At 43.6% G+C, this 24941-nt stretch overlaps 1 protein-coding gene across 11 annotated transcripts in view; it reads right to left on the minus strand.

The window, feature by feature from the left end:
• The window catches only part of RIMBP2 (RIMS binding protein 2), a 716511-nt gene that overhangs the window by 648597 nt on the left and 42973 nt on the right, over positions 1-24941 (minus strand). For 6 of the 11 annotated variants that reach the window (XM_068119480.2, XM_068119475.2, XM_068119479.2 and 3 more), the window contains exon 2: positions 1963-2056. The exons of the other annotated variants lie outside the window; for them this stretch is intronic. The gene's annotated coding sequence lies outside the window, so the exon portion shown is untranslated. The remainder of the gene's footprint in view (positions 1-1962; positions 2057-24941) is intronic. 11 annotated transcript variants of the gene reach the window in all.

The raw sequence follows: 24941 nt of genomic DNA on the forward strand, positions 1-24941 counted from the left end.
CTGACAAATCTCACTCTCTTACTATGTCTCTCCAAAAAGATCTACTGGACAACCCTCCCATCTACTTTCTCAACAATCCTCTCCAAGAAGTTCTGTCGCTCAAGCTTTTGGGTCTCACCATCTGCCATGATCTTTCTTGGGAAAACCACATTTCCAAGCTGGCCTCCAAAGCCAGTCGCCGATTGGGCATCCTCCATCGTGCGAAGTCCTTCCTAGGCACACCTGAGCTCCTCACCACATACAAGGCTTTCATCCGCAGCTCAATGGAATACTGTTCTCCCCTATGGGCTGGTGCTCCTGCCTCACACCTGGCTCGGCTTCACGCTGTTGAATCCAAAGCTTTCAGAATCATTGGAATCTCCCGCGATGAAGCTATCTCTGAGGGCCTTTCACTCACTCACCGCAGGCAGGTAGGTGGTCTTTCTGTCTTCTACCGACTCCTCTCCGGCCTTGCTCCCCCAGCTCTCTCTGTGCTCTGTCCCCCAAATATTCCTACAGGTCGCACAAGATCTGCCAGCCACCCTCTGATGGTTAAACTGCCGAAATCTCGGCTCTCTGCTCACCTTCACTCTTTCATTCCTCTTTTCTCCCGCCTCTGGAACAAACTCCCACACTCACTTCAATCCCACTCCTCCCTCCAGGTCTTCAAAACAGCTGTTCACCACCATCTCTTATCTTCCCCCATCCAAAACCTTGATCTTTTCTACCCCCACTAATTCACCCCAGATCCACCTTGTTTGAAATTCCAACTTCTTTCCTGGAAGTCCTGGCAGTGTCCATATGTTTTATACCTCTCCCACCTCCCCCCTTCCCATGCCTCCCCCCCCAAAGCCCTCTCCCTCCCTCAGTTCTCTCGATGTCTCCATGTCTCTCGGTCCCTGCTCTCAAATGTTGTGTTTGTGTCCTTCCCTCTCTCTCCCCATCTTGTCTACCGCTCCCGATGTTATATGTTTTATGTGTCGGTTTGTCTTTCTGTGTGATTAATGTTCGCTCTTTCACGAGCCTCGATCTTGTATACAAAAAAAAAAAAAAAAAAAATGGCCTTCAAAGCCCAAACAGCTCCCATTCCCATTGCCATCCAAATTGCCCCCTCCAGTCTCCCCCCCTCCCCCAAATCACCGTTCCTCCCAGAGTCTTTGCTTGCAAGAGGGGCTGGTGCTTGCTGACAAAAGGGATAGCACCATGATCAATGTATAGTAATCACCAATATTGTCATAACCATTGTCGAAAATGGAAGAATCGAGAAGAATTCGATGAATCACGAGGTGAAGAAAGTGTGATAAAGACATCGCACAACCTAGATGGACCATTGCTTGCTGACTCTGTCAGACATGATACCAATAGACAACCACATGAAGAACAGTGCCAATAAAAACGGTCACACCCAATTAGTTAGTGCTGTGACCAATCGACGAATGAGTAAACACGACATTGGCAACAATTGACTGAAAGGTATCTTCACAATCTATGAGTGTGGGGATGGACAGGTTGAGGACTTTGGGTGGGGAGTGGGATTGGGTGGGGATGGAGGGTTAAGTGAGGGGGTGGGGAAGGGGGTGGGGAGGTTGAGGATTTGGATTTGGGGGAGGGAGCTGAGGAATTGGGGATGGACAGGTTGAGGACTTTGGGTGGGGAGTGGGATTGGGTAGGGATGGAGGGTTAAGTGAGGGGGTGGGGAAGGGGGTGGGGAGGTTGAGGATTTGGATTTGGCGGAGGGAGCTGAGGAATTGGGGATGGAAGGGGGAGTTGAGGACAGAGTTGAGGTGGGGGAAGGGTGACGGGGAGTCAGGAGAGGGGTGGGAGAGGTTGAGGGGAGATGGGTGTTGAGGACTTCAAGTCACATTTTACATTATGCAGAATTTGCAGCCTGCTCGTCAATAAATTAATCTGTTTTGCTCTGATGAAGGGTGAACAGCTGAAACATCAGTTTCTGCATGCTTTTCACGACGACGGTTAGCATACCTCAATCAACGTCCTGATTGATTTCATCCATCGTTCTATTGGTGCACCGACGCAGATCGACACCAAACTTCACTAGCAAGACTAGTTCTTCATTCTGTAGGAGAGATCGTTCGATTCAGACACTGAGGTAAATAACTTGAATTTTATTCTATTTTATTGGATTATCAAGTACGACCAAAAATATACGAAGGGCGTTTCAAGGTGGTGTTGGTAATTCAATGTACGCATTCCCATGTCGATTTGGCTTTCTTAAGATGATGCCGCTTGACAGGGAAATATCAGGGAAGAAAGAATCCCTGGCAAGTCCAAAGCCATGATGAGCTCTGAGGAAGAAGTCACATGCTGGATGTACGAGTTTGAGAGCCAGAGGGTTGAAGTCTGGTGAAGCAGCAAACTTATCTTGTCCATGAAATGAAATGAAATGAACAGGGCTGTGGTTGCTGTTACATGAGTACAACTGTATCTTTTACAGCGCCTTCAGAAAGTATTCACACCCAATGACTTTTTCACATTTTGTTGTGTTACTGCCTGAATTAAAAATTGATTCAATTGAGATTATTTATGTCACTGATCTGCACATAATACCCCATAATGTCAGTCATTGTTTTTTTTATAAACTTGTACAAATTAAATAAAAATGAAAAGCTGAAATGTCTTGAGTGAATAGGTATTCAACCCCTTTTCTATGATGTTTTAAATTTATCTCAGGTGCATCCAATTTCCTTTGATTATCCTAGAGATGTCTCGACAACTTGATTGGAGTCCACCTGTAGCCAATTCAATTGATTGGACGTGATTTATAAAGAAGCACACCTTTCTATATAAACGTCCCACAGCTGTCAGTGCATGTCAGAGCAGAAAACTGACAGAACTAGAGTTCCTCGGCTGAGATGGGTGTACCTGCCAGAAGGTCAACAATCTCTGCAGCACTTCACAAATGTAGGCATTATGGGAGAGTGAGAAAAAGGCAGCATGCCTGAAGTTTGCAAAAAGGCACGTTAATGTCTCAGAGCATGAGGCAAAATATTCTGTGGTCTGACGACATGAAAACTGATCTCTTTGGCCTGAATGCAAAGCGCTGTCTGACGGAAACCGAGCACAGCTCATCGCCCATCTAACACCATATCAAAACTGGAGTTACTGCCAAAGGTGCTTCGACGAAGTATTGACTCAGGGGGCTGAATACTTATGTAAATTAGACATTTTGTATATCATTTTCAATAGATTTGTAAAATTTTCTATTTGTAAAATTTGTAAAATCGGTGGAAAAAAAAAATCTGAATGCAATCAATTTTAAATTCAGGCTGAAACACAACAAAATGTGAAAAAGGTCAAGGGGCATGAATACTTTCTGAAGGCACTGTACGTACAGACACGCAATCAATCGGAACAATCGGGTGAAAATTGGTGATTTTACGCAACCTTGATCTTTGACCTTTTGATCTAAAAAAGCAATTGGCTTGTAGCTTTTGATTGGGAAACCAATTCAGTGACCCGATATGCAAAATCTTTGAATTTCAGGTCAATTGGTTGAAAATTGGTCATTTTTCGCAACCTTGACCTTTGACCTTGTGATCTAAAAAAAACAAGTACAAAAAGTTTTAATTAAAACAAAAGCCGCGTCGATGTTACACAATGCCTAGATGCAGCTGTGCCTATAACGTCGATGTTATAGGCACAGGACATTCCTATTGATTCGATTACTTGATGTTATTTTTGTGCAAAGTGAAAATATATCTCGGCAATTTCCCGTGTGTGGCGACGAATTTTTAATATATCTCGGCATTTTCCCATCTGTTATTTCAGGCGGTGTATGACTGACCATGCCGCGATTTTAAAAAAATATATCTCGGCAATTTCCCGTGTGTGGCGACACGTGAACGAAGCTATGCTCCTCTCTCCACATTATTGTGACGACGTATAAATTAAATATTTCATCGTGACGATTGTCATCAAATGGACGAATTTTTAATATATCTCGGCATTTTCCCATCTGTTATTTCAGGCGGTGTATGACTGACCATGCCGCGATTTTAAAAAAATATATCTCGGCAATTTCCTGTGTGTGGCGACACGTGAACGAAGCTATGCTCCTCTCTCCACATTATTGTGACGACGTATAAATTAAATATTTCATCGTGACGATTGTCATCAAATGGACGAATTTTTAATATATCTCGGCATTTTCCCGTCTGTTATTTCAGGCGGTGTATGACTGACCATGCCACGATTTAAAAAAAATATATCTCGGCAATTTCCCGTATGTGGCGACACGTGAACGAAGCTACGCTCCTCTCTCCACATTATTGTGACGACGTATAAATTAAATATTTCATCGTGACGATTGTCATCAAATGGACGAATTTTTAATATATCTCGGCATTTTCCCGTCTGTTATTTCAGGCGGTGTATGACTGACCATGCCGCGATTTTAAAAAAATATATCTCGGCAATTTCCCGTGTGTGGCGACACGTGAACGAAGCTATGCTCCTCTCTCCACATTATTGTGACGACGTATAAATTAAATATTTCATCGTGACGATTGTCATCAAATGGACGAATTTTTAATATATCTCGGCATTTTCCCGTCTGTTATTTCGGGCGGTGTATGACTGACCATGCCGCGATTTAAACAAAATATATTTATCTCGGCATTTTCCCGTCTCTTATTTCGGGCGGTGTATGACTGACCATGCCGCGATTTAAAAAATATATATCTCAATGGACTTGAAGTTACAGGCCTTTGAGAATTCATTTCGTTCTATAAAGGTCAACTTTCATCGGATTTTCTTCCCGTTTTTTTTCAACCGAGTCTAAAACTATGTTAGCGACTGTGAAAAATGAAATCATATATCGAATTTGATTTGAAATAAAACTGTGTGAGAGAGGAAGACACCACGGGCCTACAAAACAGGCCTCAAAGCTATGCGAGTTAATAAAATGGTGGATATTTGTTTATATGAAGCCTCTCCCACAATGGGTGGAGCTATGGTTCCCAGAATGGGTGGAGCTTTGAGGTTTTGTCTTCTCTGCAAGAACAAGAACAAGAAGAAGAACAACAACAACAACAGCAGAGGGCACTCTATTAGCAGCGTCTGCAACGCGGCTAAAAAGCAATCAGCTTCTAACTTTTGATCGGTGAACCAATTATGTGACCCAATATGCAAATTCTTAAAATTTCAGGTCAATTGGCCGAAAATTTGGCCGAGAAAGCAGGGATTTGGCCGAGATGGCACGAGAAGAAGTTTTAGCTGTGCAACGAGATGGAGGACCAAACCCCGACGTAGAGCCGGACCAAAAATGATGAAGAAAGAGTGCGGCAAAATGAAAGAATGATGGTATCCCCCTGAAAAAGGGGCAAGACTGGTCCAGAGACAAAGACCAGGTGACTCAGGCAAAAACGAAGGGGAAAGAATGGAAAAGGTGGATGGTGATGGGCAGAAAGACAAGGGAGAGCAGCAGAATGAGGAAGAGGTGGACTGTAAAGATGATGAAGAGCAGCATGGACTGGAATAAGAGTTAGCCAACAAAATAAAAGAGATTAAATTGATAAAACTCAGAGAAAGACCAAAACTTTATCGCATAGAAAACAATAAACAGACAGAAATCTTAATGAGATGAACTAGTCAGGTTCACCATGTCAATAAATTATATTTCGTTCAAAATCATGGTAGATTAGCAAACCTATACATTTTTGGAAAGGTTATAGCGTAAGGAAACTAAAAATCAATGTTTACATTTGGAGAGATACCTGTATGGTGGCCATTTTGGATTTTCAAAATGGCCACTGTAAAATACATATTGTAACGAATGTGGAAACGTTACAATGTGAACGTTACAAAAGTACGGTAACACCCTGTTAATGTAAATAATGGTCGCAGTCGGCCTCCTAGTTAATTCCATGAAACTTACACGCAGGTCACGATATATCTTTTAAATAGTGTATTTCCTTATTCCATGTAGGCTAAATATGTGTTTCCCACTAGATTGACTTTGCATTGTATCAAACAAAATAAGCGTAGGCCCTTCCAATTTCCCCAAACATCTCCGCTCTCCAAAGTTCCTTTTAAAAAGGGGAGTTGTTTTCAATCCCGCAGGCCGCCATTGCCCATGTGCTTTGAGTCGGAGAAGAAAGGCGTGTCTCCACCTCGTCATAAGAGGGAAGGAGTGAACCAGCCCTAACAGCCAATCAGCACCGCGGTGAGCGACCCGGTAGGCGTGCCCTCGGAGCCGGCGGCTTAATTCCGCCCGAGGTGATAAAAGCGACTGTAAGGGACTGCTTTATGAGATGACCTGGGAGATGAGCAAAGAGGCTGCACCAAGAGGAGCGGTGAGATGCGAAACGCTCCAAGCCAAAGAGGAGAGGTACTCGGCAAGGAAACCAGCTTTGGAGAGACGCGCTGAAAGGAGGGAGACGGCTCCACCACAAGAAGAGGAGCAGGTGTGCCGAACCAGCGCGTGACGTCTACCGCAGCGGATACGCGACGGAGGGTTTTCCCGCCAAAACCGCGAGGAATTGAGAGCTGCTGCCTCCCGACTTTGCCTCCCTCTCAAGCAATCCACCTCAAGCCCTACCTGCCTGCATTATCCCCTGTGTAAGTGTGAACGTCCTGTCCTGCTCGTTGTCTTGGGGTTAAGTAAAAATGAATAGTGTAAGTTAACGATTCGCTGTGTTACTGCTTCTTCCATCCATTGCTTGTGTGTGTATAATAAATCTGTTCTTCCTCCGTATTATTCTTCTTCTTCTTTTTCATTCTCTTTCGGTCGCTTTAGAGGTTTCCCGATTGAATATCTGTGGGGCGATCTGGTCAACGTCGGGTGGAATCGGGTTCTAATCGGGGAGTAACTGTTCGGACGCGGTTAAATACACCACCGCTCGGTCAATATAACATCTAAAGCCGCGTCTGTAACAATATTTTGTTCTATTTCTGCCTCAAATTACCCTAAAAACTTTTAAAATATACTAAACCTATATTTTCAGGGACAAGGAATCCAATGAAAGTATCAAATTAGTGCTATGGGGAATGGTAAGACACGAATCAAAGGTTTTGAATTGCAAAATACTGTCTTTATATTCGCGATAAGTTGCATAATCAAATACATGTTATCATTTTGTACAGGCAGTTAATAACATCAAAATGTGTCACAATAATTCATATCACCAAACATACACAGGCAGTCAGCAAAATCATATATACACATGCAGTCAGTATAACTTCACATCTACACAGGCAGTCAATGACATCAAACATACACGATTACAGAATATGCCATTTAGAGTTCGTCATCACTGTCCTGTGTGTCGTATCCGACAATATAGTCCGCATCGTTTTCACAGTCCGTTCCACACAAGCAAAGGTCGGTCAAATTGATTGGCAAATCGAATTGGTCGAATGGTCGAATGGAATTGGTCGATTGGTCGAATTGGTCGAATCTAATTGGTCGGAATTGGCAAATGTAAACATTGATTTTCAGATTTTCCATGTAATAACGTTTCCAAAAATGTATAGGTTTGCTAATCTACCATGATTTTGAACGAAAAAACATAGTGAACCTGACTAAACCAACCATTCAATTAGAAAAATGATTTCAAAATCATCCACCTTAAAGGAAATCAATGTCATCTGTTTTGCAGCGGCACTATTTATTCAAGAAAAAGTAACAGGAAAACACCAGAAGAAGACAAAACCAGGCCCGACAAATAGAAACCAAATTCCACCTTGGAGACAGAGATTGGGGACACAAAGAGAGCAACTGCGAAAGGAAGAAGGACAAATACAACAGTTCAGGAAAGGAAACGACACGCAAAAATAAAAAAGAGAATCCAGAGAATAAAAAACAAACAGAAAATCGAAGACAAAGACCTCAAGTGCTTGGGTGCTGAAAACAAACAGAAAATCGAAGACAAAGACCTCGAGTGCTTGGGTGCTGAAAACAAACAGAAAATCAAAGACAACGACCTCGAGTGCTTGGGTGCTGAAAACAAACAGAAAATCAAAGACAATGACCGAGTGCTTCAGTGCTGAAAACAAACAGAAAATCGAGGACAAAGCCCTCAAGTGCTTGGGTGCTGAAAACAAACAAAAAAAATCGAAGACAGAGACCCAGAGCGCTTGGGTGCTGAAAACAAACATAAAATCGAAGACAAAGACCTCGAGTGCTTTGGCACTGAAACAACAACAACAGGCATTTTAAGGCCATTTTCCCTTCGAGAGCGGGGGTTAGCCTTGCGGGCTCCAAGACAATCTTCTCCATTTTGCCCTATTTTCTGCATCTCCCCTTGTTAACCCCCTTGCCCGCATTTCTTCTTCCACCACATTTAGCAAAGTCTTTCTCGGTCTTCCCCGTCCTCTACTTCCTTCTACATTAATTTTCATCACTCTTCTCAACCAGTCACTTTCATCCTTCCTCAACATATTGTTGCGGATATGAGGACTGTATTTTTTTGATTGTGTTGTATTGTGGTAAATTGGTGATGAATATTGCTTGAGTCTGCGCCTCCTGCCTCCGGAGCTGTGTAAAGGTCAAAAGGGCGTCCCATAATTAGTCCACAAGCATACACGTCAGCCAATAATAGAATACCCCTGTTCGATAGTTATATCTTATTCTGTGTTTTAGGGTAAGGCTGTGTCTCCCATTAATTGAAATACTCCATTGCACCAGTGAAAGAGATAGATTCCCTTCATTCCCACTCCCAAAACTTCATTCCCACTCCCAAAACTTTCATTCCCATTCCCAAAACCTCCATTCCCCCTTTTCATCGATTAGAAACTACCTCCGCTCCAATTGCCGCCATTGACCACGAGGCAGGGTCGGGGAAGAAGGGCGTGTCTCCACCTCGTCATAGAGGGGAGGAGTGAGCCAGCCCCACTCGACCAACCATGAGCCAGGGGTTTGGCTAGAGAGGGCGGAGGAAGAGCGATCGGGGAGGTTCGCAAAGGTTGAGGGGCGGGGCCTATATAACCCACGGCAGGGCATTTCCCGAGGAGATGCGCTTTGAGTAGAGTCGAGGAGGGAGGAGATCAGAAGACAGGAAGGCCTTGAGTTGGACTAAGCAAGAGAGGAAGTTGTTGGACTGGGTGGGACTAAGAAAGAGAGAGAAAGAGTCCTGAAGCTTGTGAGGGAAGGAGAGAGAACCCGTCACACCAACCCCCCACCAGCCGCGTTGGCTCCACCAAGCGTTCACCTCCACCAAGGCTCCACCAAGCTCCGTGTTGGCTCCACCAAGCGTTCAGCTCCACCAACGCTCCACCAAGCTCCGCGTTGGCTCCACCAAGCGTTCAGCTCCACCAATGCTCCACCAAGCTCCGCGTTGGCTCCACCAAGCGTTCACCTCCAGCGATCCACCTCCTGCGATTCCTGTCAGCATTCCCCGCGTGAGTCTGTCTTTTGTTTGTTCTGTCCCTGGGTTAATTAAGACTGTAGGTAAGCTAGCGTTGCACTGTGTATCTAATCTCGTCTGTAAATAAACGTGACTGCTTTCTTTTTGCTTGTGTGTATAATAAATCCAATTACTCTTCTGTACGTCTTCTCGTCTTATTCCTTTTTTCCTCTTTGTATTCGGTCGCTTTAGAGTTTTCCCGATTGAATAGCGGTGGCGCGATCCAGCCAAAGTTTGGGGTAAATCGGGTGTTAGAGTCAGGGAATAACTGTTCGGTCGCGGTAATACACCACCGCTCGGTCAAAATAACATCTTAACCGCGTCTGCAACAATATGACCAAAACATCTCAATGCGTTTCTCTTCACAGCATCAATCATAGGCTCTATTCCCATAATCTTTCGCAATTCATCATTTGTCTTCCTCTCTCTCAACGATACTCCGCACATCCACCGAACCATTCGCATTTCCACCCTTTCCAGCCTTCATTGCTACTCTACGTTCATTACCCATGTCTCGCTCGCATAAATCATAACAATTGTCACACATGCAGCATACACCTTTCCCTTCAGCTTCAACGACACTCCCCTCCTCATCAGCACGCCACTCAGTTCCTGAAACTTCTTCCATGCACATCTCACTCGAGCAACCGTTGCCGAGTCTGATCCACCTTCTCCATTCAGCATGTCTCCGAGGTAGCAAAATGTTTTCACACCTTCCAGCTTCACGCCGTCTCCAAGATTCAACTCAACATTTCCTCCATCTGCAGCTCCCTCTGTGCACACCTTACATTTGAATGTAGCTGCCACACTGGTTAATGACCCTCTCAGACCACGACATTTTGATGAACCCACTCAGCGCACATTGTACATTGAATGGAGTTCACTCCGACACCCTTCCTGCACACAGCACACGGCCACTTCCCAGTTCTTCCCACCTCACCAAATGCTTTACCACTTCCCATCACCTTCGTTTTTCCGATATTCACTTTCAGACCTTTTGTCTCCATACATTCCTTCCACTTGTTCATCTTCTCCTTCAGTCCATCCATACTTTCCGCAATCAACACTAGATCATCTGCATACCACAACTCCCACGGTAAACCCTCCTTTACATTCCGAGCCAGCACCTCCATCACAGCTACAAATAGTAGTGGACTTAGTACCGACCCCTGATGCACTCCCACCTTTACCTCAAACTCACCACTGTTCCCATCCTTCATCCTTACAGCTGCGCACGCTCTTTTGTACATTGCCATCACTACTCTGATCAACCATTCCTCCACTCCTTACTTCCTCAATGCCCATGTCACTACTTCGCATGGTACCCTATTGAATGCTTTCTCCAGATCAACAAACCCAAGAAACAACTTCTTCCTCTTCTCCATGTACTTCTCCTGCAACTGCCTTACAATAAAAAGCGCGTCTGTCCTTCCTCTTCAAGGCATAAATCCAAACTGCATTTCGTCGATCTTCACTTTCTTCCTTATCCTCCTCTCCAACACCCTTTCCAATACCTTCATTCCATGCTCCAATAACTTTATCGCTTGATACGAGCCACAGTCCAGGGGGTCACCTTTCCCCTTGTATAGAGAGACGAGGGTACTCAGTTCCCAATTCACTGGAATGCGGGCTTCTTTCACCATCAGATTACAGATCTGTCATTCTCTTCACACCCCAACTTCCCGCTGCCTTCAACATATCTCCCACAACTCCCGTCGGCCCTCATGCTTTTCTACTCTTCATTGCTTTTATCGCTTCCTCAACTTCCTTCTCAGTTATCTTCTCTGCCGGTCCTAAAACTGGGTTACTCTCGATGTTGCCGTCCCATTCATTCTCTGCATTCAACAGCATTTCCATATATCTCTTCCATCTTCCTTTAATTACATCTGGGTCCACAACAATTTGTCCCACTTCATCCTTCAAGCAACTCACCCCCATCACTTCACACCTCTCTTTCGCTATCTGCTTTGCAATCCTGAATACCGCTCTCTGACCCTCTTCTGAATCCAAGCGTTCTCCGTACATTTTCCTGCATGCCTCCTGCGCCTTTGCTACCTCTTTCTTTGCAGCCTTCTTGGCTGCCTTATAACTTTCATGCTCTTCCTTTTCTGCCCCTGTACCCTTCGCCTTCTGTCACTCCTTGAACTTCTTCCTCTTCTTGTCAATCCTCTTTCCAACTTCATCATCCCACCATCATGTTTCCGAGTGCCTCGGTGGTCCTTTAGTCCATCCACATACCTCACCAACGGCTCCCAACAGACTATCTTTCATTGACATCCAACCACTTTCAAGCTCAACCACATAATCCTCTACCATACTCAGCCTCTCTTTTAATGCCTCCCGAACACGTTTGTCGGTGAAGAAAAAACAATGCCTCCCTCACCTCCCTCACAATGAACACAACGCCTCCCTCACTGTCGCCTATTTCAACCTCCACACCTTCATTCTCGGTTGGTTCTTCACCCGCCGAGCTCTCCTCGCACCTTTCACCCTTATGTCGCAGACAACCAAGTGGTGCTGTGAAACAGCCTCCTCCCCCGGGATCACCTTTATGTCCCGGAGGTGCCCCCTATCTCGCCTACGCACCATCAGGTAGTCAACTGTTGTCGTCGACCCACCTGATGTGTATGTAACAAGCTTATTATCCTCTTTCTGGAACTGAGTATTGCAAATCAACAAATCAGCTCCATCAGCAAACTCCAAAATCCTTTCACCTTCCCCATTTCTCACACCATATCCGTAACCCCCATGAACTCCCTCAAAACTGTCCATACTCCTTCCCACATGTCCATTTAGGTCTCCTCCTACCACAACAACGTCCTCATCTTTCACGTTTTCCATCAGCTTCTCTATCGCACACCAGAACTCGTCCCTCTCTTCATCGCTCCGACCGACCTGCGGAGCATATACCAAGATGACGTTCACCAAGAGCTTTCCAATCATCATTTTCACCATCAACCTTTCACTCACTACACAATGCTTGGGCACTGAAAACAAACAGAAAATCGGAGACAAAGACCCTGACCTGAGCGCTTGGGTGCTGAAAACAAACAGAAAATATAAATGAAAGCAAGAAAAATATGAAAAAAACTATGAAGGAAACAACAGGAGAAAACAAAATCACATATTTGAAAGCAACACAGAGATTTTACCATGAATTGTGGAAACAAAAGCAGAATGTGTCAACTCCCCCTGAAAAAAAAAAATTGGAAAAATTCTGGAAAGGAATTTTAGAAAATCGAAAAGAACATAACAAGAAAGCAGAATGGATCCCAAACTTGGAAAAGAAGAAGCAACATCTCGAGGAAATTCCCCCATTGATTTATTGATGAAGAGAAAATTAGAAAGCAACTTCAAAAAATGCCAAACTTCAAAAGCCCAGGCCCAGATGGAATTCCAAATTTCTGGCTAAAACAAACTTGATGCTCTTCACAATCACTACGCCAGGATATTTAATGAACTGATCCAAGAGGAAAAGGCAGTGGATGAGTGGCTCAGAGAAGAGAACAACTTTCTCACCCCAAAATCGGAGAAAATTCAACTTCCCCACAAATACCGGCCGATAACATGTCTACCAACATACTAACACTAACATACAAACTGCTGACATGAATAATCACATAAATGATGTACCATCATCTAACACAGCAAGGAGGTTTAGAGGCAGAACAAAAGGGATGTAAGAGAGGGTGTTATTGAACAATTGACCACCTACTACTGAACAAGGCCAAACCTGAAAATTAAAAAATGTGAAGAACTAAATTGTCCACCGCCTGGATAGACAATAAGAAAGCTTTTGACAGTGTCCCACATTCGTGGATGATTAAATGCAAATATACAAAATCAATCCCAAAATAATCAAACCGATTGAGAAAGCAATGGAGCTCTGGAATACCACATTGTTATTACAGCACTCGGAAGGGAATATCGAAATTCCAGATGTGAAGATACGGCGTGGAATCTTCCAGTGAGACAGGTCTTTCCCCCCCCTTGTTTTGTCTGGCTCTGGACCCACTAAGTAACCTCATCAATGAACAAAGACACTGATACGCCTTAACAACCAATAGAAGAACATCCAAGGAAATATGACAGGTGACACGTCTACTATACATGGATGATTTAAAGCTCTTCTCACCAAATGATGAAAAATTGGCAGAACAACTAAACAAAAATGGTTTTCCAAAGACATTCAAATGGAATTTGGACGAGACAGGTGCGCCAAGTGCACATTTGTATAAGGTAAACCAACAAAAACAGACAACATAAAAATTGACCTTGAAACAACAATACAACATTTGAAAATGAAGCATCATTCAAATACCTCGGAGTAGAAGAAGGCCCCCAAATATGTCACAAACAAATGCACAAAACAATCACCAAAGAATACCTACGTAGATCGAAGCTCATCCTGAAAAATACCTCTCCCCAAGAAACAAAATCAGCCATAAACCAGCTCGCAGTACCAGTGTTCCAATAAAGCTGCGGAATAATAAATTGGGCCAAATCAGAAATCAACAAGTTTGGCATCAAAACAAGAAAACTCCTTCCCATCCACAAAATGTTCTACAAAAACCATTGCATCCCGAGAATGTACCTGCCGAGACGAGAGGGAGGGAGCGGCCTGATGGAACTCAACCAGGTGCGCAGAGCGACGAGTGTAGGACTAGCTGAGTATGTGAAATCTATCGTGATGTGACAATGTGACTATATATGTGACTATCGGATGTAATTTTTAAACCAACATTAACACAATAAACCTGAAAAGTATCCCTAACTCACCTTGCAAATAATTTCTAAAAATAGGTGTGAATGGAAGATGCCGCACAGGAAAATTAAACAGCAATAAATACAGCCCCAACAATTGCAAAAAAGACAAATAAATACATCACAAGTACTATCAAGAAATATACACCAGCAACTGGGAGAATGACAAAAGAGCAGGAAAATCCAAAAAAAGAATTGGGCAGAGTGGGGATAGACAAAGAAGGCTCATTGGAATGGTCAGCTCAACTGGGATGGAGAAAGAATCATAGTAAATGCCGAAGATCAAGGACAACACACCAATGGATTTAAAAGGATGGTGGGACTGAGCCAGATGGACTATTTTATGTCTGCAAGACAGAAACAGGAAGTACTAGTCACCTGCTCTCAGGATGCAAAAAAATATTATCAGAACAACTTTACACACAACAGCACAACAAAGTATGCAAAGTGATTCATTGGCAAATCTGAAAAAATGTAAACATCCCAGTACTAGAAAACTCATGGAAACACGAACCAAGGACAATCATTGAAAATGAGGACGTCATGCTCATGTACGACCTGACGATTCCATCGAGCGTGAACATCGAAAACAAAGCATTGCATCCGGACATTGTACTCAGGAACAAAAAGGAAAAGACAGCATTGATGATCGAGATATCTGTACCCAGCGATTTTGGCTTAAACAACGCAGAAATCAAGAAAATGACCAAATACCAGGACCTCAAAATGAGGTCAAGAGATCTTGGAAGCTGAAGAGCATCAAAATTGTACAGGTGATAATTGGAGCAACAGGAATGATGAAGAAGAACCTCACTGAGATTTTAAAAACCACCCCTGGGAATATTACCACAAATGAACTACAACTGGAGGCAATCCGGGGTTCTGTGACGATTCCTGAAAAAATAAAAACTTGGAACAAAACTCTGAAAGAGTTGAACAGTTTGGTACATGAACCGTGATCCCTTGCAGAAGAGGAGGTGGATACTTTGAGTCCTTGGAGGACTCCGTGCCATCTACTGAACCCCGCAAATGGATATAACAACAAACGAGACACACAGACAAACACACACACACTTGCAAAACCCGATCTTCTGGACTAACTAGTATGAAAGGGGAATAAGACTATAGGCAAGACGATCATTTTTGTCATTTTCCTCTTTTTCAAGCTGTACATCGATTCCAGAGTGCACAACATTACATATCGAACTGCTCATTTCTTTGTTTACATGAACCTCTATATCAAAATATACGAAACCGCTTTAACCTGGACATCATAAAATATTTTTAATGCATTATCTAAGAGTTACACCATTTAACATCATCCCCTCTTGCTGGGTCATTCCTACACGCCATCCAATCACGATGATTTCTGATCTCATAGCAAACTTGAAGGCAAACGTGTCTGTTGACAGGAAGTATCTGAACAGGTTCTCTCAACGTCTGCATTCTTATGATGGAAGAAATCATGTACATTAGCATTTGGAATTTACAAGTTGGTCTGTAAATGGATAATGCAATCAGATCAATCGAATACGGAATCAGATACGATCATTCTCGTACGATCCATCAACGCAAGCTTCCCACAAGATGGATTTGTTGTAGATATCCAAATGGATTTGGAGCATAGAAAAAGATGTTTGTAGCCGTGTAAATGTGACTGCATTATGACATCGCCACTCCTGCCAAGTTCCAAGAATCAGTAACGATTGCGGATAGTTTAACAGCTTGAAAATCTGATATACCACTTCAATGATGACGATGCATCATTTGCTCTGATGTGGTGATGTTAAAACTGCTTCATAACGACAATGCTAATAAAATGATGATGATGATCATAGGATGTCCCGTTGGCGTTTATGTTTTCTGAATTTAGTGCAATGTAATTGCCACTTTGTGGAGTTATGTTTTATTCTTTATTTTTTAGTTTTTTTGCACACAAGATCGAGGCTCGTGAAAGAGCTAACATTAATCACACAAAAAGTCAAACCGACACATAAAACACAAAATAAGGGGAGCGGTAGACAAGATGGGGAGAGAGGGGGAAAGACACAAACACCACATTTGAGAGCAGGGGCATCGGGAGAAATGTGGGAGGGAGAGAGCTTGGGGGGAGGTGCGAGAGGTATAAAACATATGGACACTGCAAGGACTTCCAGGAAAGAAGTTGGAATTGCAAAAAGGTGTATCTGGGGTGAATTAGCAGGGGTAGAAAAGATCAAGGTTTTGGATGGGGGAAGTTAAGAGATGGTGGTGAACAGCTGTTTTAAAGACCTGGAGGGAGGAGTGGGATTGAAGGGAGTGGGGGAGTTTGTTCCAAAGGCGGGAGAAAAGAGGAATGAAAGAGTGATGGTGAGCAGAGAGCCTAGATTTTGGCAGTTTAACCATATAGTGGGGGGGCCAATGTAGCAGATTGAAATGCCCGGTGAAATTGCTTGTTAATTTTTGGACACTGGTTGGGCTGTCTTTAGGGATGATATAAGTTCTAGAAAAAATATGTCTCCAATTGTTTCAAGTTCTTTATGGCGGCCATTTTGGATTTTCAAAATGGCGGATGTCGAAAACGTAAAATTCCATTATCTTGGCTTCTAAATGACCTAGAGTTTCGATTCTGGTGTCCAGTTGTACATTTTTGGGGATAGAGAATTGAATGAAACCTTCTTTAATAACCTACAAGGGATAAAAATAGGTTTTTATGGCACAGCCGAACCAGTGTCCAAAATCTAACTTAATGCTAACTTTTCGCCAAAATCTAACTTTTCGCTCTTTCACGAGCCTCGATATTGTATACAAAAAAAAAAAAAAAAAAAATGCACATCTATCTTAATTGTTATTTGTTATTTGTATGTTCCAGATTCGTGACCCTGAGCTATGATGGAGCCAAAAAGCAAGAAAACCAAGAAAGAAACTGATTTCACACTTTGCATTCAGTGCCAGGATCCCCAAGGTGCACTAGCACTAGTGACTGAGCCAGCACTGGGCTCATATGCAAAGTTTCTCCAGTTCATCCAGGAGAGGGCACGATATGGTGATGCCGACTTCAAACAGATCAGCGAACGATTAAGCTGTTTCACTGCCACTGACTTGAGGAACAATAAAGCAAAGTGGCACCGGGCATGTTATGGATCTACATGCAACACTGCTCACCTGGAGCGTGCTAGAGTTCGCCACCAGAAAGCCTGCGAACATGGCGACACCCAGCATCTTCATAAGAGGTGTGGACGTCCTTCTTCTGCACCTGCCGCTGCAAGTACCTCAGGTTCTACGCAAGACGAGACGTTCATCATCAACTCCATTCAACAGAGACCTTTGTTTCTTCTGTCAAGAGGTCACTAAGGAAAGTGTACATGTTGTATGCACGTTCAACGCAGGTAAACAGCTGAAGAAAGCTGTTGAAGAAGGCAGCAACCACAAGTGGAAAGTTCAGCTGAGTGCTGCCATCAGTGCACATGATGCTCATGCGATCGACGTCAAGTATCATCTCCCATGCTGGGTGCAGAATGTCCAACGTGCTCCCAAGAGTGGGACATCAAGTGATGACAAAGAACACATACTGCAAGAAACTAATGTTATCAAAATAGCCGCAGACATTGAGTTTGTCAGCCTTGTTCGCTCTCTACTCCAAGCTGGTGAAATTCTCAACATGTCTGACCTGAAGTCGGTTTACTCCAGGATTCTTGACAATAATGGTGTGCACAATGTCCCATCACCTACTACCCAAGGCATGAAGGAGAAAATCAACTCTCACATTGATGACGTTCACTTCATGAAACCAAAACGTCGAAACGAGTCAGACTGTGTATTCTCCACTGCCGTGCGTGATGCAGCTGTCGAAGATGCAATGACGAAGACAAATGAAAAAAACATCGAACAACTGTTTGAGAGTGCCTCTGTTCTCCGCAGTGCCATTGCTTGTCAGAACAAGCACCCATGGCAATTTGAAGGAGAAATGAACACTGATGATGCTGAAAAGCATGTACCCAAAGTACTCTATGCTTTCCTCCGCTGGCTACTGGAAGGACCAGCCACGAGCATTGAGCCAGAGACTATGCGCTCAGCCACTATTCATCGAGATGTTATAACCATCAGTCAGAACATCATGTACGGCTACAAGTCAAAACGCCAAGTCACGTACAAGCCCAAAGAGCCAGATGCACCATTCCGCCATCGCTTAGAATGGCCACAGCAGCTTGCCGTTGCCATTGTAGTCCATCAGTCCACCAGAAACAAGAAGCTTCTGGATTTCCTGCATGGGTTCGGTCTGTCTGTTGATTATAGTCGGATCTTGCGGTTGGAGACACAGCTGGCCAACTCAGTCATAGAGTCTACGACAGAACAGGGTGTATACTTTCCAAGAACCATGCGCATAGGGACGTTTGTCTTCTTTGCAGTGGACAACAGTGACTTCAATGAAGACACACCTGATGGGAAGCGGACACTCCATGCTACAGCCTGGGCACTCTACCAACGACGGGAACATGCACCCTCCACAGATGAACATAGAACACTGACACTACATGACCGAAAGGCCAGACACCGCTCACTCAAGGTTCTGACTGCTCCAGACTTTGTTCCTTGCCAAGCACCAAACAAACAATCTGCCACAGGTACCACGTATAGCTTCAAGACACGGTCAAACCCAGATGTCACCAAGCCGTACTCTGCGACGGACACAGTGTGGCTACTTTCACGCACAATCATGCGAACAGCTGAAGCTGAGGACGTACAAGACGACATCATCCCACCAGATGACCAGCTGCAAGCTGCAGAACCCCAGCATGCTGACCCTGTTGGGTCACTCGTCCACGATCCAAAACAACCACCTGGCAGTAGGATCAAGCATCACGATATCCCAACTTGGACAGCCTACAACTCACTGCTCTCCTCTTCGAAGCCTCTGACAGAGGTCAACGCCCTGCCATTGGTAGCAGCACCAGCCCATGAATGGCAAACACTGATAACAGTCTTGAAACAGACACAGCAAATCAACTGCATGGTCATGGGTCCCGATAGGAAGACAGTGATCACCTTAGACATGGCCCTGTATGAGCGAGCCAAACAGCTGGAGATGACCAGAGATGACTGCAAAGGCAAGTGGGTACTGCGACTAGGGGAGATGCACACTGTGATGGCTGCACTGAGGGCTGCTGGGAATGCCATAGAGGACAGTGGTCTTGACGAGGCTTGGTCTGAGGCTGATATCTATGGCCCAACAACGACCAGACAAATACTGGAAGCCAAGCACATGAAGAGGGCTTTGGAGGCCCACATCACCACTGTCCAAGCCCTCTTCGACCTCTAGGCCTAGCACTCCACCGGTACCATGAACTATGCAAAGACACATACTTCATCACGGGTGTGGGGAACAAGAAGAGGCAAATCTCACTGGAACCAATAGTACATGAACTTGGTGTCAGGAAGGCTGCAGCCCTACCAGGATTCCATGCATTCACGGGAGCAGACCAGACTGGTCGGTTTGCCGGCAAGGGAAAGCTCACATGTTGGCAAGCCCTCAATAGGTGCTCTGTTGAGGTGGTATCTGCGTTTCATGACCTTGGGGCCTCTGAGGAGCTGAGAGCTGACACAGAAAGTGACATTGAGGCATTTGTATGCCAGCTGTATGAGCCTCGTACTACAGTTGTGGATGTGGGCAAGCTGAGGTGGAGACTGTTTACCAAGAAACAGCTAGAGGCACAGAAGCTGCCACCAACACGGGGAGCTTTACATGAAGCCATTGCTCGTGCACATTTCCAGGCCATGGTGTGGCATCAGGCTGATGTACCGGACCCCCAGCTTCCACAACCAACAGAACATGGATGGAGAGCAGAAGGAGATCAGCTGGTGCCCATCACAACCAAGGACCCTCCAGCCCCAGCTGCCATCACACATCTAATCAAATGTAACTGCAAGAAGACCCAATGCATGTCTCACTGCTCATGCAGGTCTCAGCATCTCAACTGTTCTGAGATGTGTATGTGTGGGGCAGATGAAGAGGTGTGTGGTAACACGGGTCAGGAGTGCCCCATGGGAATCGATAACACTGATGATGAGGAGGATGGAGATCCTTCAATGTAACAATGAACACTGCCAACTAAAAATACTGCACAAAGACATTATAAGTGCACATTTGAACACTAAAGTCCAGCCTTTATGTGATTTAGAAGTGAAAATGATGGAAAAAAAAAAATATATGTGTTGGCATAAGTGCGTGAAAATCCAAGATGGCTGCCATAAGAACCCTTTTGATCATATGTAGGTGTATAAATGTGTGTTTATTGGATTAAGTATCCGCAAATATGTACATTTGGACACCAAAATTAACACTCTAGGTCATTTAGAAGCCAAGATAATGACAATTTCGGTTTTCAACAAACGCCATTTTGATAATCCAAAATGGCCGCTATAAAGAACTTGAAAAAAATGGAGACATATTTTTTCTACAACTTCTATCATCCCTAAAGACAACCCAACCAGTGTCCACAAATTAACATTTGAATTCAACGGGAAAACATTGGCCCCCCCACTAATAAGAGGGTTGCTGGCAGATCTTGTGCGACCTGTAGGAATATTTGGGGGACAGAGCCCAGAAACAGCTGGGGGAGCAAGGCTGGAGAGGAGTCGGTAGAAGACAGAAAGACCACCAATCTGCCTGCGGTGAGTGAGTGAAAGGCCCTCGCAGTTAGCTTCATCGCAGGAGATTCCAATGATTCTGAAAGCTTTGGTTTCAACAGCGTGAAGCCGAGCTAGGTGTGAGGCAGGAGCACCGGCTCAGAGGGGGGAACAGTATTCCATTGAGCTGCAGATGAAAGCCTTGTATGTGGTGAGTAGCTCAGGTGTGCCAAGGAAGGACTTCGCACGACGGAGGATGCCCAGTCGGCGACTGGCTTTGGCGGCCAGCTTGGAAATGTGGTTTTCCCAAGACAGATCATAGCAGATAGTGAGACCCAAAAGCTTGAGCGACAGAACTTCTTGGAGAGGATTGTTCAGAAAGTAGATGGGAGGGTAGTAGTATATATGCAAGCATTCTAGATTAAACCCCAAAATCACCTTATCCCTCCCCTTGCCCCCCAAGGCAGGAAGTGACACACCACAAACCGGAAGTTGCCGAATTATTTAATTAATTTAAAATATATTGTTATGTCTGGGGGTAAAGCAATATCTAGAGCCAGGTACATCTGAGTAGGTAACATGCTTCGAGATGTCACGATAGGGAATCTACCTGTAATAAGTTCTTCATGTTTAGGCGTTTGTCGGGATAAGATGTATGATTGTGGATCTACCAGGAGATTCGAGTGTTAAGTAGTTGGGGATTAAAGATAATGCCCCGGTGAGTCCAACCTGGTCATCAAACCTTTGTCCATTATGGCACTGCAAACCACATAAACATTAGTTATGACCTTTAGCACAACACTAAGTGACGCCCTTCCCCCTGACATGACTTAGGAAGAAATCGGGCTGGAACACCGCCACCATTGACACCTCCGAAAGGCCTACCCACCTCGCAGAGCACGTGCTATTACCAAGGAGCAGGAGTGGGGAGAGCGGCAGTGGTGCAGTGGGCGTGCCCCTGGACGAGCCGGCGAGTCGTGGGAGGCTCTGATTGGCATAGCAGTGTGCCAATGTGACGTCATCGGCCAGGGATATTATCGAGGGTCAGACGCCATTAGCCAGAGTCGAGTTGAATGCAGTTCGAAGGAATTCACGGCTTGAGAGAGTCCCGGTGCGATCCTGAGTTGGCTTGTGAGCAGGGTCCTGGCCCGGGTTGAGTTGGCTGTCGTGTGGAAGATCGCCGTCGAGGTGGTTGGAGCTCGCTCCTTTTTGCTGGGTGGATTCGCGCTAGCCTGGAGCGGGACCTCGGGTGCAGCGGCGAGGGCGTTGGCTCGGGCCTAGCGGGGTGTGCGAGGCGGACGGAAGATTCGTCCAGGCCGGGAAGAAGACGACAGGGACGAGATAAGGCCGGATCCGCGAATACACTTTACATAAAAGACGTGTTATTTTCGTATTCATCTCCCCGTTTGTATTTGAGGTCTGGAGTGCGGGATCCCGATTTAGCTACCTTATTTTATTACCGGCGCGTGCTTTTTCACTGTCTTTGCTTTTAATTAATAAATCGTTGTATTATTTTTGTACATATATCTGAACGCAGTTTTCCGGGTGTTTGATTTTAATAGGTAAGGCTGCAGGGCTCTCGCTGTGTCCCGTCATTCCGCGCGTTTAAGTGCTTGATTTGGAATCCACTATTGAGTTTTCGCCTCGGGAGTTTAAAGCCTCGTAATCAGCCTCCGCAACTCTGATGTTAATCGCAGTTGCATGACAATATATATTCATTTCCTTATTTCAAAATTTCCCATTTTCACTATTTCCCCAAATTTCACGATTTCACGATTTTCCCAAAATAACTAATTATAACAACCAATTTTTTAACCATATGGTTAAAAATAATAATTTTGAGTACAACATTGCAAGCCTGCGAACATGTGTGAATATTTGTAAATGTTTGTGAACATTTGTGACCGTGAATGTGAATTCCTACAGCGGGTACGCAAAAACCCCCAGCATGCGCCATGGGCAATGCAATCAATCGCTATATCGGGACCATATATCGGAATTTATATTCGGAATCTATATCGGAATCTATATCGGAACCATATTACAAACTAATCGTTTAAGTAAAAAAAAAAAAAATTCCGTTTTATCGATTTGGTTATTTTTCCCGATTTTCATGATTTCAAAAAAATTTTGGTGAGTCGTAAAGACTTAGTCGAAGCATTATTATGAACAGCAATACTCATGACAATAATCGATATGAGCTTCCTCTACAATATTAATACTAATGTCATTAATTGCATCTATACCATCAATATGCGTCATACAAGTACTAGGTTTCTCACAACAATTGGGTTGTGTTATGGACTTACAGTACTCGGTAATGTAATTATCATTATCATTAACATCCTCGTTATAATACCCATAATCAACATGGCGAGGATAATGAGTATCATGCAAATCTTGATTAATAACACAATCACACGCACAACAACACGGAAAATAACGGTAAATAACAAGGTCAATATTATTATTTGGTTGTGAAGCGCACAAATTAATAATAGAAAATGAAGTCATGATCCATAATATTTGTGTAATAATAAATATTGTCATTTATATATAAGATTATGAAATTAAATAATTAAAAAATGACAGTTTAAAGAAATATACCATTATTAAAAAGAACTATTATGGCGTTGACTTATCTGAATTTTGATATTAAAAATATTGTCTTTGAGGAACCAAAGTATTATAACAACAATGGAATTATTTATCATCGTAGTGTGATTAAATATAATTATGATCATACTCACGCAGAAAGTGGTATGAGAAAACTGTTTATCGAAACACCAACGTTGTTTTCGTGGGGTATTAAAGCGAATGTAAATAATGCCAAAGACCATAGAGTTTAATCATATTCGTTACCTCTTGTTATGTTTAATTCGCAAAACCTAGCGAGAGAAGACGAACAAAAAATAATCGACATTTTTGAACAAATTCTTACTTGTTTTTGTCGGCAAAAACCATTTGTCGAGAGATGATGTTATTGAAAAGATGAAAAAGGAAAAGAACAAGTTTAGAGGTTTTGTTAATGGACTTAATATATTTTATCGGAAACATGATGGAGAAATTCCTATTGAGGGAGTTCCACCAACAATGTATCCAAAACTTTTGACTAAATATGAAAAGTGTAGGGAAGAAGACAAACCTCCCGAAATTATGACTTCGTTTTACGATAGCAACATCAGCAAAGAATCACGTCTCGAAGATCATCGTATTGAACCAGAGAAATTGATGAATGCAAAATGTAAAGTTGTTTGCGCTATTGAGATATCAAATGTTTTTATCGGGGGTGCGGGCCCATCCATTCAATTGAAAGTACATGATGTTGTTGACCAAGAACTATGTGAGAAAAACAGGTTAATGATTAATATTAACAATCTTACATTTCAAAATAAAATTACGAAAGCAGCAGCGGCGTGTATGTATATGTAATATAAAAGGTAAATAATATGAAAAATATACAATTGGCTGTGGGTAAGTTGTGGTTAAAATTATAGAAATATAATATTTATGTTATACTTCTTTTAAAATATTTGAGAAAAGCTTTTTTTTGTTAGAGTATATGAAATGGACGAACCCATTTTCAAAATATTTCAAGATATATTCAACACAATTAGACGTTTGGTTGAGTCGCTTCTAATATGTATACATAATTATAATAGGGATAACAACACAGGATGAATGATTAAACGTTAAATATTTTCAAACATATATAAAATGGATGATTTTTTACCCGTGTGGGAAAGTAAGATAAAATTTAATAACCATAAGAACCTCCCAAATTCATTAAGATGTCTAATAGTCGGTTCAAGCGGATGTGGGAAAACTTGTTTGCTTTTAAAGATGCTCCTTACTCCAAAATTTGTAGACTATGAAAATGTAATAATTTTCACAAAGTCAAGTTTTCAGCCAGAGTACCAACTACTATCACAAGGTTTTAATGCAGGTCTTCAAAAAGCAGATATAATCGGGCTATTTAAGCTTCAACACAAACTTACGAGCAGCAGTGCGCGCGAAGGTGACGAAGCAGCCGTGCCACCAACATCAGTGCGCGCGCAGGAGATGAGCAGCAGTGCCACCCACGTCTCGTCGGAGGATCCTGGAGAAGGTGCACCCCTCTGGTCGCAGAGGAGGTGCCACGCGCAGTGCGCGCGAAGTTACGAGCAGCAGTGCGCGTGAAGTTACGAGCAGCAGTGCGCGCGAAGGCGACGAAGCAGCCGTGCCGCC

Source organism: Myxine glutinosa, chromosome 6, assembly GCF_964187855.1.
Source record: "Myxine glutinosa chromosome 6, kmMyxGlut1.1, whole genome shotgun sequence".
NCBI lineage: Eukaryota > Metazoa > Chordata > Myxini > Myxiniformes > Myxinidae > Myxine > Myxine glutinosa.